Genomic DNA, 15,093 nt, shown 5'->3' with positions numbered 1-15,093 from the left:
ATCCAAAAACATCACTGATATCACATTCAAGTTAAAATGTGCTAAATATATTCAAAAACAGGTGCATCCACAGGGAATTGTCTGAAAAGCACCCTGCATTCAGAAGCTAATGTAGAACTGAGGATGTCATTGTTGATGCCAGATGGATGCTGACTGAAGTTAAAGAATCCTGCAAAGGAGTTTACCTGCGTTTTATTGCTAATGAGAGAAGATGTTACTCTGTTCCACGTAATCACTAATGGGTAACAGGGCAAAAATGAGAATTCCAGAACACTTCGTTTTTCCCCGTGTGGAATCTTCTACACAGGCCGAAATGCAATCATTCGGATCGTACAAGGGATCGCACGCAGTTAGAAAGTAGAAAAGCGGTGCGCCCAGGTTGCGTCCTTTTCCCAGACTCAGTTCATCTGTATGCGGAGCGCATCACCTGAGAAGCCGGATATCGATTTCCTACAACCTGCGATAGGTGGATGCTCCAAGGACCCGGAACACTTACAAATGAAGATGAAATACCACAGCCTTCAGGAGGGATGCCATACATAAAATAAAAGTATTCAGACCTGGATAAATAGGTAGCATGATTAATCAGAGAAAAGAAGTGTTCAAGAACTTCATTTTACTAAAATCCACAATCAAAGATATCTCTCTTTTTTATCAAAGATCTCTTTAAAGTATGGAAAAGGGAATGAAAGCTGGTGCTTTGAAAACTATAGTATGCCTCATCCCAACCATGGCATTTTCAATTGTCTCACAGCAAGTAAAAGGGGGACAATGAATGAGGAAGACCAAGCAAAAATGAATGCCCTGAATAATGGTGTTGAGGAAGTATATGGCTTATATCATGCAAACCGCTCATGGTTTCAAACTGCCAACCTTGAGATCAGAACCAATGCATACACCACCAGGGCCCTGTCATGTGAACAATGGAGGGATCTGTCACGAAAAAGCAACATTATGCTTGAGAAAGTAGAGTCAAGAATAAAAAGAGGAAGATCCTCAAAGAGCCTTCATTGTCCCTGTGCCTGCAATAATGAGCTCACACAACAATCACTGTGAGGACCGCACAGGCCAGGCCAGTATAGATCTGTTTCATTATATAGGGTCCCTAAGACTGAGAACTGACTCAATGGCAGCTAATAGTGATAAAAGCCATATGTTGGCAGTTTGAGCCCAAGGGGAACCTATAGCATTCTGTTTTCATAAGGATTGCAGTTGGAGAAACCCTATGGGACAGTTGTTCTGTAGGGTCACTCTGAGTTGGAATGGACTCACGGTTGCCTATAGGGTTGCTGTAGATTGAAATTGACTCTCAGTAATGGGTTAAATCCATGTGATTCAGCCAATGAGTTGAAACACATTTCTGCAGTTCTCTAACCTTTCTTCCTCAAAGGAAACCACTCTCAAAAATGTTTGTGTAATTTTCCAATCACCTTTTTATACAGTCACCTCGTGCTCACAGTGTGGACATGGGCATAAATATAAACACAAATGTACAAAACAAATTGAAATGATATTTTTGTTCTACATTTGAGTCCATTTTAAATGTTTGACATATAATTTATTCATTTACAATGCTGTAAAATTTCATCAATTGACTACACTCCATTTAATTAGATTTAAGAGATATAATTTTGTATCTTTTTATTTTAAAATTTTGTATACTTTTTAGCTGACTATGTGTCATTTGTAACCAGTTTTAAGAAAACTGAATCTAAGAATTTTTATTTTTCTTTATATAGGAATCAAATTCTACTTTAGAAATAAATTGTCTTGGCTAATACAATTAGTCATGGTTAACACATGGTATATAATTTCCATTTTATTTTGAAAGACATATGCATCACACTTAAGGATCCCTGGAGGTATTGTGGTTAGGCATAGGGATGCTCACCACAAGATCAGTGGTTCAAGCCTCCAACTGCTCCACAGCAGAAAAATGAAGTTGCCTGATCCCATACAGGTTCAGTCTCAGGAGATTGAAATTATGTCCCCTATGGGTTGACTTCACTGATGTTTCTAGGCTACTTTGATTATTCTTTTTCTGTCTGGAATGTTATTTGATTGGGTATTTTCTATATTTCCTTAATTAACTCTGCTTTATAAGTTTATATTTTGTACTTCTATAAGTTTAACAAATTAAACTTGTTTTAAAATATACATAATTTTCCGCTTACTGAAAAGCAAATATTGAACAAGGGAGCAGTAATATACATTTCAAAGGAAAATATAATCCCATAAAGCTAAAAGAACTTTCCTACTCACTATTCAGCACAAGTGAACCTGCCTGCATTTGGATGGAATTATAAGGGGATATCATCTCTCTCTTTTATACTGACTTTCATACTTTTATGAACAGATTAGTTTAAATAGAAAAAATCATTTTAAAAAGAGTTGCAAATATTGTGTGTGTGTGTGCTGTGTATATGTATGATGTCACACATGTGGTCCTACAGGGTGAAAGGTAGCATTTTGCATGTTATAAAAGTATTAAGTCTCCATTCATGACTGTCATCTCAGAAGCATCATAAATTGTCTGTAACAGGAAGTAAGATGATCATTCTACCCACTGTTCTCTGAAGTTCCACTAAACTAACGTCTCGTTGTCAATGATTAGATTCTGAACCATTGCAACCGTACATAGGGTTTTCATGACTGTAAATCTTTATGGGAGCAGCGGATTGGTTCAAACTGCTGGTCTTGTGTGCGCAGGTAAGCAGTACACCAACAGGGGTCTTCGGAAGGTCTGGGAGGGTAGAGAAAAATCCTTCGTCTATTGCCTCATCTTCTTCCCATGTATTCTTCTAATATAAACAGACAGAATTAGATGCAAAAGAGAAGCTAAGAGAACTTGAGTGGGTCTGAAATGGTAACATGCAATCTTTCAGGCTTTGAAAGCGGATGTATTTCCAGTTAGTCTCCCCCTTCCCTTTCTCACTACATCTCTGGAGAAAAGCACGTCACTAAGTGTTGGTCTAAAATGACAAAGCAATGTAGAAAGGCATGTGTAAATGCTATATTCTGGATAGCACATGTAAAGTGGAAAGGGGTTTCTATTGCTTAAATAGCTTTGTTGGTTCTCTCATAATGTTTTCAAGATCCTCCAACTTGCTTTGCCACAGCAGGAGAATAGCCACACATTCAAGTGTTAGGCAGATGCCTGCATACTAAGCACCTGAACTCTACCTGGCATCAACTGCAATGTGCTTTCATGAAGAAAACTGGGCTGACCATCTTAGCCACTGTGCATCCAATGTTTATTGCTTAATAGAAAAGCTGTGTCTGAAAGATATGTCATCTCTTTGCCCTTTAAAGGAGGAAATGGGGGAAAGTTCTGACAAGACAAAAACAGTGCACTCTGGGATAAGACTTGCTTTCTTTGTCCTTTGGTTTGTTTGTTGGGCATTTCATCAAATACAGAGCAGGGAAGAGTGGTTCCACCATATCCAGGGAAAGAGCTAAGTTCACAGTTCTGGGAGCAGGGGCATTAAAAAAATGTCCTGGGAAAGCTTTGTCTGAAGTGTTAACATGGGCATCGAAGACAGGAAGTGAGACCAGAAAGACCAGACCAGTGAGATCTTAATGGGATGCATTCATTGTTTTTTAGTGAGCAATTCTTATCATCGAAGAAAAGCAGAAAGGCAGATTGGTCAGGTTTGTGAACTGGGTCGGTTTACTTACTACCTTCTTCTGGGTGTGATTCAAATGAGTGAGAGAAAAACAGTCTCAGGTTTCCTAGGGAAGAAGGAAAAGGTGGGTCTGTTTTATTGTACATTAGGGAAGCTTTCTTTGAACTCTCTGCAAAGAGGTGTACTTACTTTAAAATTCACAAGTGAATTATATTCACTCATTGAGTAAACCCTTATTGAGTGCCTATTACATACCAGGCACTATTAGGGGTGTTTGAGAGATATTTTGAAAAAGCAATGAAAAGGTTTTGACCCTTTGAAGCTGATGTTCTAGTCGGAGATATCATGCAGTAAAATGTATAGTAGTATGATGTGATATGAAAATTATAAAACAAAAGCATAATGAATAAGAAAGGTTTATGTTGTAAGATGATACATACTGTGGAATAGTATGCGTGATCATCAAAGCAAAGGAAAAGGTTTAATTTGCCAGGATTGTCAGAGCAGATCTCTGGAGTTTGAGAGAAAGCTTAAAGAATGGGAAGAATTGGCAAGGGGAGGATCTCTTTTTCTAGAGGAGCAAAGAGATCCCAGAACAAAGGCCCTTTCGGGGATGAGAGTGGGCATATTAAATTGAAAAGAAGACCATATTTGACTGAAACAAACACTTGAAGGAGCATACAATGGGACATGAAATCACAGAGATTAACACTGTTCATCAGCATTGACTTGATAACAGTGAGATTTTTGGTATAGGGACCAAAATATTGCTCAACATGATTTTTGAAGATGGAAATTGACTTCTTTAGTTAAACAAAAATATAATATTAGGTGAATTTTAAATGGATAAAATATCACGTGCTACATCCATTTAGAGTGCCATTCGGAGCCTAGTTGACATTAAAAACCAAAACAAAGCCACTGCCAAAGGGTCCATTTTAACTCATGATGATCCTATAGGACAGAATAAAACCATCCCTTTAAATTTGTAAGTCTTCCACAGAGCAGAAATCCTCATTTATCCTGCAGAGCCCACTGACAGACAGAGTCCAACAGTTGATCTTGGGGTTAGCACTCAGCACGTATCCCACGACACCACCCACTACTGACACAGGGCGCTCAGAAATGTCACTGTTAATCTTGTCTATGGTGTGGCAACATTACTGATGCTGGGCTCTTCTGTGATTTATTGCATCTCTCAACTAATTTTTTATTTAAAGTGTGAAAATTTAGAATGTGTAAACAAATATGGATTTATTTTCTGCCGTGAATTTTATGCATTAGGCAACCAGCAAGATTGAACAGTAGAAAGCATCTATTTCATGATAGTAAATATACCCCTGCTACTGAATTCATATACATGCACTGCCAATACTCCCATTTCAGTATTATTTGGGCCTTCTCAAGATGCTGCTACACACTGTTTATTTTCAGATTCGAAGCAAATGACTCTCTCCCTTCAATGTAGAACCCTGGCCTATCTTGTTCTTTGTTTTAAACTCGTCATAAATAGCATTAACCATGAGCTTATAAGCTCCAATCAAATGAGAAGATACACACACCACTAGGATAGATTGAGACCAGTATATTCTAGATTCTTAAAAAATATCGAACCCAATGAATTGTTTTTGGTGAGAATCTTAATATGACAAATCTTTTTTTAAAAATCTTTTTATTGGGGCTCATAAGGCTCTTATCACAATCTGTACATACATCAATTGAGCAAAGCACCCTTATACATTCGTTGCACTCGTCACTCTCATAATTCACCTTCCACTTGGGTTCCTGGAATCAGCTCGGTTTTGTTTAGATATGATTTATGCTGACTGAATAGATGCATATATTTATAACTAATACTGGCAATTAGACTGTAAATCTTGAATTAAATCATATGGATTATGTTGAGCACCTTAGTCTAGACATATACATTTGCAATACACAATTAAATGAGATAGCCTAATTACATAAAGAAAAGCAAACAAATGAAGGTAGAAAAATCCAGTGCAGAAAATGTCCTTACTACATTGCAACGAGTGCTTGAAGAATTAGGTTAACCAATGAGTTTGGGTGACATAGTAGGTGACCAGTCAGGATGCTCATGGCAAGATTAGTAGTTCAAAATTCTGAGCCACTCTGTTGGAGAAAGGTGAGGCTTTCTACTCCTGGACATAATTACAATCTCAAACACTCACAGACGGCAGTCTAATCTGTTTACATTTGTACACATATCCCTTATGTTGTATTTGATAAAGTGATCCACATATTTTTAATTTTCATAAAAAAGCAGCAGATTCTAGTTTTAAAAAGTATGTAGTTTGAGTTTTATTGATTATGACAAGGCAATTAGCTATGTGGATCCTAACTCATTGTGTTCATGCAGAATTTTACAAGATCAAGAGACAGTTGTCCAAATGGTTGAAAAGGACACTGCATGGTTTAAAGTCAGGAAAAGTGTGAGACAGGGTTGTATCCTTTCACCATATTTATTCAGTCTGTATTCTGAGCAGTTAATTGGAGAAGCTCTTGGCTTATAGGAAGATGAAGGATTGGAGGAAGGCCTAATAACCTGAGATACGCTGATTGATGACACCACCTTTCTTGCTGAAAGACAGGGAGACTTGAAGCACTTGCTGATGAAGATCAAAGATAAATGGAGTCTTCAATATGGATTACAACTCAATATAAAGAAAACCCAAATCCTCACAATTGAACCAGATGGTAACAACATGATAAATGGCAGAATAGTTCACATTGTCAAGGATTTTGCCTTGCTTGAATTGACAATTAATGCTAATCGAACCAGCGGTCAAGAGATCAAAAGATGAGTTGCAATAGGCAAATCTGCTGCACAAGACTTTTTTATAGTGTTGAAAAGGAAGGCTGTTTACATTGAGGACTAAAATGCATGTGACCCAATACCTCACATGTATGTGAAAGTTGGACATTGAATATGGAAGACTGAAAAAGAAGCAATGCATTTTAGTTGTGGTGCTAGAGAAGAATATTGAAAATTCCATGGACTGCTAAAAGGACAAACCAACCTGTCTTGGAAGAAGTATGGCCAGAGTGCTCCTAATGAGCAAGTATGGCAAGATTTTGTCTTACATAACTTTGGACATGTTCTCAGGAGAGACTAGTTTCTGGAGAACAACATCAAGCTTTGTAAAGTGGAGGGGCAGTGAAAAAGAGGAAGGTCCTCAAGAGATGGTTGACACAATGGCTGCAACCATTGGCTCAGGCTAGGAATAGTTGTGAGAATATCGCTAGACCATGTAGTGATTTGCTCTATTGTCCATGGGATCATTATGGGTTGGAGCCAATTTGATGGCACCTAACGACAACATGCAGTCCTTCTTTTTTCCTTTTTGAACATTCAAATGTCAAAATGTAATTATAAAAATCTTAAGGAAAAAGTTTAGTTTCTGATCACACTAGAAGGGTGGAAAAAGGACTTATGATTGCAAGTACTCAACATTTTAGAATCAATAAATTAAAATGTTAATCCAGCCATTGAAAATAATGATAATTAATACAATTGGCAGGCTAACCTGTTCCTTAAGAAATAAAGCTAGTCCTAATTTACTACATGATAGTAAATAAAAAACTTGCTACCTTAAAGTGAGCTCATATTTTTCATCTAAAATAATATATTTTTCAACGTGACAGAAAAAACCTCCAACACATCATACCCTGTGGACAACATGCCATTTGAAATTGCCCTACAGTAAAGTAAAAGGAGAACTGTTGATCTCTGCACAGATATGAATAGTAATGCTTAGAAGACAGACATTGTGCAAGTTTGTGAACATTGTTAGACCAAGGGATATGCCAATGTGCACAACCTTTAATGTTCAACATTGAATGCCAGGGAAACAAGAATTGTGGGTTTCCAGGAAATAATAAATTCAAAGGCATGAAGAATAGACATGGAATAATTGGCTTCTTATCATTATATTGTTAAGCTAACTGTATGTTCTATACACCTTAGCAAATAATGTATGCCATGGTGATGTAGTGATTACATGTTGGGCTGTAATCCTCATGGTCAGCAGTTTGAAACCACCAGCAGCAATGCAGGAGAAAGATTGTGCTTTCTACTTTGGGAAATAGGCACAGTCTCAGAAATCCATAGAGGGTCACCATGAGTCAGTCAGTATTGTCTCAATGGTAGTGAGTTTGGTTTAGGACATATATACTTGTACATATTATATTATCATAATTAAGTATGATCGATTTTTTCAAAATGAGGTTAATAATTCCATAATAGGTTAACAAACCTGTAGTTCTGATAAAAGTTTGGCTTGTTTTCTAATATAAGAGAATTCTAAATTTTAATATGAGTACCACATTTCATCTTCTCATAAGAATTATTCTATAAGTAACAGACACAGTACTCTTTTTGTTTTATCTGCTTTAGGTTAACTTGTACAAATAGCACAGGAGGACACCAGGCCACAAAGCTGGCAGCCCAGAGGTCACACAAGTCCCTCTCATCTTCAGATGTAGAAATCTATTTTGTGGGACCCTGTGCACTTTAGGGAGCATGAATGAGGATCTGGGCACCTTTGGGAGCTTGAATTGGAGTCAAGGCCTTGGCTGGAGCACCAGTCTTGCTTTGTGCATTGTCCTTGGGCCAGCAGTCTCAGATACTTGGCAATACATCACAAAACCCACTTTCCAAGCTTGGGGTGGGCAATGTATGCCAGTCAGCTGAGCTTGTGGTTGACACCCATTGAGAGCTTAGCCTTTACATTCTTAGATCTCACAAGAGCTTTGAAAGCTTCGGCAAGTGCATCCATGGCCTTGGTATTGCTGGCGTGCTTTTTCTTCAGGCCCTTCTTGTTGTGCTTCTTGGCAAAGCACATGTTCTTCTGGAACTTGTGGGCCAACCCCTTAAGAGATTCATACCATTGTGATTGGGGCTTCTTGATGCCATTTCTGTGCCATTTCCATACTCGATTGCATGATGTGGTTCTTGGACTTGGACGAGGGCCAACATGCTAGATTTATATATAGGAAATATATTTTAGAAAACGTAGATTTTCTAGTCCTCAATAATTTTACTTTCACCCAAGAATATGGTCTTTTTGTTTTTACATTTTTAACTATGAATTATTCCTTCCTATACCAAAACCCAAATCACTGCCTTTGAGTTGATTCTGACATGTTTACCAGATAGGATAGGGTAAACTAGGCATATGGGTTTCTGAGGCTGTCCCTCTTTATATCAGTAGAAAGCCTATGCTCCCCCCACCCCATGGAATGGCTGATAGTTTTGAACTGCTGCCTTGAGGTTTAGCAGCCCAATGCATAAACACTGTGTCACCAGGTCTCCTCGTCCTGTCCATACCAATTATTTATACTGGCCACTTATACTTACAGTATATTTCTAACCTGTTCACCAAATGACTGGAGAAACACATTATGCTGTACTAAACCATACAGACTGCAAATACAGGCAATATTTAAATTAGCCTTTCAAATTCACCTCTTCATATGCTTATTGACTTGTCTTCGCTAAAGCCAAAGATCCTTCAAAGTATTTGTTATTCAAGCAAGACACAAACTTCTCATTATGCTTCTGCCATATCTGTGATGTTGAAAATAAACTCCTTAATCCATCCTACCACAATCTTCTTGTCAGGGAAAGGGGAGACTGGAGTAAAGGATTCCTAGGGTCCCTTGGGGCAGGGGGAGTGTCTATGTCAGGTTAGCTTTGGCCAGCTAGCAGTAAGGTTGTTGGCCCAAATCCATCAACTGCTCTAAGGGAGAAAGATGAAGCAAATAAGATTCACAGCCTCTGAAACCCAAAGCGTCAGTTCTACACTGTCCCAAGGGGTCATTATGGCAGTGAGTTTTTTTGGTATTCAACATGGAAATTACAATATGATAAACATGGGAAATTATAACTACCACACCAAGATATTAATGAATTACCTGTCCTGATTTAGTTAGATAACCTGGTGTCAATTTGGGATTTGAGAGGATTAAGAGTGAAGGGGTGGAGCTACTCAGTCAATCAGATCATGGCCAATGAATGAGGCCTCTGTGTGGGTATGGCCTTCCCCTGAGAATTCTGGGAACTCTGGTATTTCCTCCTTGGAGGCAGCAAAGCCACTCTCTCTGCTGACTCCCTGGGAGACATTGCAGCTGACAAGACACATGGAACTACACTAGTTCCCGGAGCTGGAGAAGCCACACATGGACCTACCCTGATGCAACCAGACCTCTGAAGTCGGGGAAGCCATGTAAATACCCCTGCCAGCGCTGAGATGCTTCCAATGCCACTGGATCCAAAGATTTTCTACTTACTGGCCTGTAATCATCCTGCATTTGGCGTCATTACATGTGTTTCATGAGTCTTAAAACGACTTGATAGATTGGTATTGGACATCTTGGCTAACACTGGACTTATGGGCTTGGACTGACATGGGTTGGGATGCTTTCTTAATGTACAATTACCCTTTAGATAAAACTCTCTCTTATACGCATATGAGCTTCTATGAATTTGTTTCTCTAGTCTACCCAGACTAACCTATGGTCTAATTGTACATTTCATTTTATATTAATGAAACTTAATAATTAACATACTAAAATGATTTTAATTATGACTTCCTTTTTAAGTAGTTATTTAGGCTTTGTGACCTTCAGATATGGATGAGAAGTTCTATAAAAGAATATATCAATAAAGAAACGATTGGTAAAGTTTAATAATGTGGGTAGATTTGTAAAATCTTATATAGTCTTACTTAGTAATAACTTTTGCAATTATCCTTGATTTTCCTTTACCACTGCTGCCAACATAGCATAAATCTGACTTTCTTCATGTCTGTTTCATTAGCATCCTCTGAATGCCCTGCTTCTTATTCTTTCCACTGCATTAAATTCCACACATTTTAACAGACTAGATTTCCTAAAAGGATTTTCTTCATGACCCTCTGCAAATCAAACTTACACTGTAAATTCTGAACACTGATGAAGCTACATTTCTGTTCCCCTCCTGAAATTAGTTTTTTCACTAGTCTATTTCACCCACCCTCTGTTAAGGGGAGACGTGTTCTTCTCAAAAGGCACCCTTTAGTAGAGACACACTGAGTACCTGTAGAGAGGAATGCCTCCCTTATCCTTCTCCAGCCAACAAAGAATAATTTGTAGTAGATGTCTGCCTCAATTCTTATTTTTTGCTTGAATCCGCTGTAGAATTTCAGATGGAATTGACTGCTCCAAATACAAATCTCTTCAAATAGGAACCTTGGTGCCTCTGGGGAGCAATAATTGGCATAGATTTATAAAATTAGCATGGGCTGCTAACCCCAGCCACTCTGTGGAAGAAACATGAAGCATTTTATAACAAGTTACACACACAGAAAACCAAAAGAGAATAATACGTGTCAAAATGGAATCCATTTTGACACATGGCAATGAGTTTTGATTTGGTTTGGATTTGACTTAACAAAACCCAACAGCATTTCATTTCTGATGCAAAAGAACGCTATAGGACAGGTTGGAAAATTGCTCCCTGGTTTTTCCAAAGATGTTTCTCCATTGGAGTGGCTGGTGGACTGCTGACCTTTCTGTTAGAATCCCAATGCTTAATATTTTACTTCACCAAGGCTTCTTGGTTTGGGATATCAGTGTGCAAAATCATAAAAAATTAAGTAATTTACCAGTTTTCTTTCCTTAATCACTTATTTATACCTTTGTTCTCCTAATTGACATGCTTAATGTGAGATGCCTTACTACAAATATTTGAGCCAAAGCCTTTAATTTTCGAGATGTTGAAGGAAAGGGACCATCAGATATTAGCCCAAATCCCGTAATGTCATACAGTCCAACTCCTGCATCTTTCCCCAACCCCACCCTGTTCCATGTTCCTCCTCATCTTCTGAACATCAGCCTGACTGATTTAAGGTCATAGCCTTCAATACACTCTTTTGCATCTCTATTTAGTCTTGGAAATTTGTTGTCACCTCCTCAGGAGCCCTGGTGGCATAGTATCTTATGTATTGGGCTACTAACTTCAAGGTTATCAGTTGAAAACCTTAAGCTGTCCGTCAGAAGAAAGATAAGGTGCTCTACTCTCTTGAAGTGTTACTGTCTTGAAAGCCCACAGTGGCAACTGTGGGTTTATTCTTATTCTCCTTCAATTCATATGTTTTTCACTTGACAGGGATTTTGATGAATAAGTTCTCAATAACTCATACTGTTGCTAGATAACAAGCCATTCTACCCTGTCTTGTGAAGTTGCTGTAAATTGGAATCTGCTAGATGACTTCGTTTCGCTTTGTTTTATGACCTCTTTGACAAATGCTTGCTCCTCTTTTGCTGGTTAACTCCCACTCAAACCTTAAAAGTCAAAGCAGGACCTCTGAGAAGAAATTTTCCATCATTCAGCATTTCATAGCTTCATCTTCTACACTCTACTAAATTGTATAATTTTGTATAACAGAATTATACAAATAGTAATATAACTATGCACTTATTTCTCTGCTACTGATTAGAAGATGTCGGTGGCTTTTAAGGCATCATATTAAGACTCACAGTAGGACCTCTATATTTTTAAATCTATATCGCCTAACATCAGTACAAGGCTTGGTACCAATGAGTGTGTTGCTATAGTATCCTTTCCTAGAAAAGCCTAAAATCAGAGCATTCATTCATTTTTACTTGATAGCTTTCCAGTGTCTTTGGTCTTTGTTTCTATTATCTTATTTCAATGAGAACATCCTTGGTAAAGAAAGTATTTTTTAAAGGAAAATAAAATGGATTAATTCTAAATTATAACTACAAACCCAAAGCATGTTCCATTACATAAATAGTAACTTTGAACCTTGTGTTAGACAGAGTTCTCTAGAGATACAAAACCAGAACACTTTTGATTTTATAAATAGATACAACACAAGAAATAAACAGCCAATTATTCCATAGAGCAGTACAAATGGCTCAGTTCAACTCATTTCCGCAAGACAGTTAATACACTGGCAGTCCTGCAACTCATGAAGGCTGCTAGGTGCAAGTCAAGGAAGCAGACAGCTGAGTCTTCTGTAGAACAATACAAGCAACCCAGCCACAGGCAGCAAACAGCAGGGCAGGTCACCAATAGTTAGCTAGAGTACAGGGATGTGACAGTTCCCAACTCAAGTTATGTATACACCAGCAGGTCTTGAAGGAACCTCAAACTATAGAGACATAGTCCATGGGTTTGGTTTCTCACAGGTAGTAAAGTTTTCAAGTTGTGGCAGAGAACTAGATAAAGCTCTCATGCTAGTTGGTCCAATCATCACAGAGCAAGAGACAGAATCTCTTTGTCCTTCAATTAAATTGCAAACTTATTAACCCCACATGTGTTTATTGGCCAGGTTGACACAATAATCCTACCTATCACAAGCCTAGATTTTCTTAACTTTAAAATTAGTAAATAATATTCATATTTGCATATATTAATTAATTAAAATTAAATATTACATTCTACTCAAGTACATTAAAATTATCCTTATGGTGCACATACCTTGTCATCAATATTCAAGGACACTAAAATGGTATTTGGATTCACTGATCAAGAGTGAAACCAAAATGAATCTTTCAAAAAATACATTCAATACATGCAAAAAAAATACATTCAGCTCTGTAGTAAATTATACTATAGTCCATTTTAGTGTATTTAATATTAAAACAGTAACTGACTTGGCATCAGACTAAACATTAAGACATCATAGATTATTAAACCCTCTTAAATTACAATGTCATTGGTAATAGGGAGCAGTCTCAAAGAGCCCTCTTACTACATTCAGTCGCATGACTTGTGGGAGTACCTTCAAAGGAAGATAGAGAACAGTGATTCACAAGATCTAGTTCATTCCACCAGAAGGTGAGTGGAGTAACGGAACCATCAAGTCAATTCTGACTTACACAATAAGGATAGAGAAGAACTACCTCTGTGGATTTCTAAGACTGTTAATTTTTATTTGAGTGGAAAGTTCATCTATCTCTTATGAAGCAACTAGTGGTTCCAAACTGCTGACGTTTTGGTTAACAACCCAATGTATAACGCACTATACCCCCAGGACTCCTGAAAGGGACCATATGCAAACATAAGTAAAAAGTAACAATGACATTTGGTGTGTAGGGGGGATAGCTAAAAAAAGAAGAAAAACAGAACAAAATACTCTAAAATTGATTGAAGTAATCATTGCACAACTCTACTTGATATGATTGAGCTATTGAATTGTATGCTATATGGATTATATGGCAATAAAACTGTTTAAAAATAAAAATAATGCTACTAATCCTAAACCTCTATTAAGTGGACTATTATAATGTTAAGATATGATTTCTCAGCTTATCCTGCATCAAGGTGTATACATTTCTGAAAGTAGTACTTCTAGCCCCTCCCCAGAAAAAAATTCTGCACTCTTCTATTTACATCGTGTCAAAATGGAAGTTTTGAAGTCCTCCAGGGAGGCAGACATGTTTCTTTGAAATATTCGTTGACTTTTTGCAACAAAAGAAGACTGGGGGACTGTTGGGTAGGTAGTGTAATTGCCTTCCGAATGACGTGCTCACAGGACAACTCTGGCTACCCTGAAAGAACAATCATGTACACTACTGTGACCAAAAAGCAAACATCTGCATGAATTTCTGGAAAATTGCTCACCAATGTAGATTTATGTTTTCTTTAAAAATTTCTTCCAGCTTACTCCCATGAATGTCCTATGATGCCCAATAAAATCAACGATTATTGCTCATTTGCATTGCCCCAGAAGTTACCATAAACTTCTGAGCTGAGCTCTCTATCTAGAATTGAATTAGCCAGGACATTCGCTTTGGAACTCACATCACATGTTGGACCTCTGTTTTGAAGGTACCCTCACAAGACTCAGACAGGGTGGATAACTGAAAGAACTTGTCTGTTGGTTAACACTGATGGCAAAGATGCCCGCATATTTACTTTAAAATAAATTTGCACAAGCATGAGCTGAAAATCTAGTAGCAATGCTAGTGGACCCATCCTCATATTATATACGATTAAGTCACCAGTATTTTTCCAAGGCTCAGGAAAGAAGCTCTGGTGCCTTTGTCAGGTAATCCTAGTTCGACTAGCTTCAAGACCAATGGTGCAAACCGGCCACTTTCGTACTTCTTAGGAGAGAGATGACGCCATCTGCTTCCATAAAGATTTACAGCCGTGGGATTCCTGCCTAGTGACCATGAGTAAGAACTGACAGATGACAGTGGATGAGTGTGGTACCTTTGTAATTCTTTCCCTTAAAAATGAACATTAAATTAATGCATATCATCATTTCACACAGAATAAATATTTTTAACATGTGTTTCCAAGCTGTTTGTATTTTGAGAAAAAAGATTCCAGAAATGTTTATGAATACTTAATATTCAAATATTGAAATAACAAAATCAGAGTGAACAAAATCAGGATGCTTCCTACATGAATGACATGAAACAAAATGAA

Source organism: Tenrec ecaudatus, chromosome 15, assembly GCF_050624435.1.
Source record: "Tenrec ecaudatus isolate mTenEca1 chromosome 15, mTenEca1.hap1, whole genome shotgun sequence".
In the NCBI taxonomy this organism is placed as follows: Eukaryota; Metazoa; Chordata; class Mammalia; order Afrosoricida; family Tenrecidae; genus Tenrec; species Tenrec ecaudatus.
The sequence above is the reverse complement of the archived record's forward strand: the minus strand, read 5'-3'. Positions refer to the sequence as shown.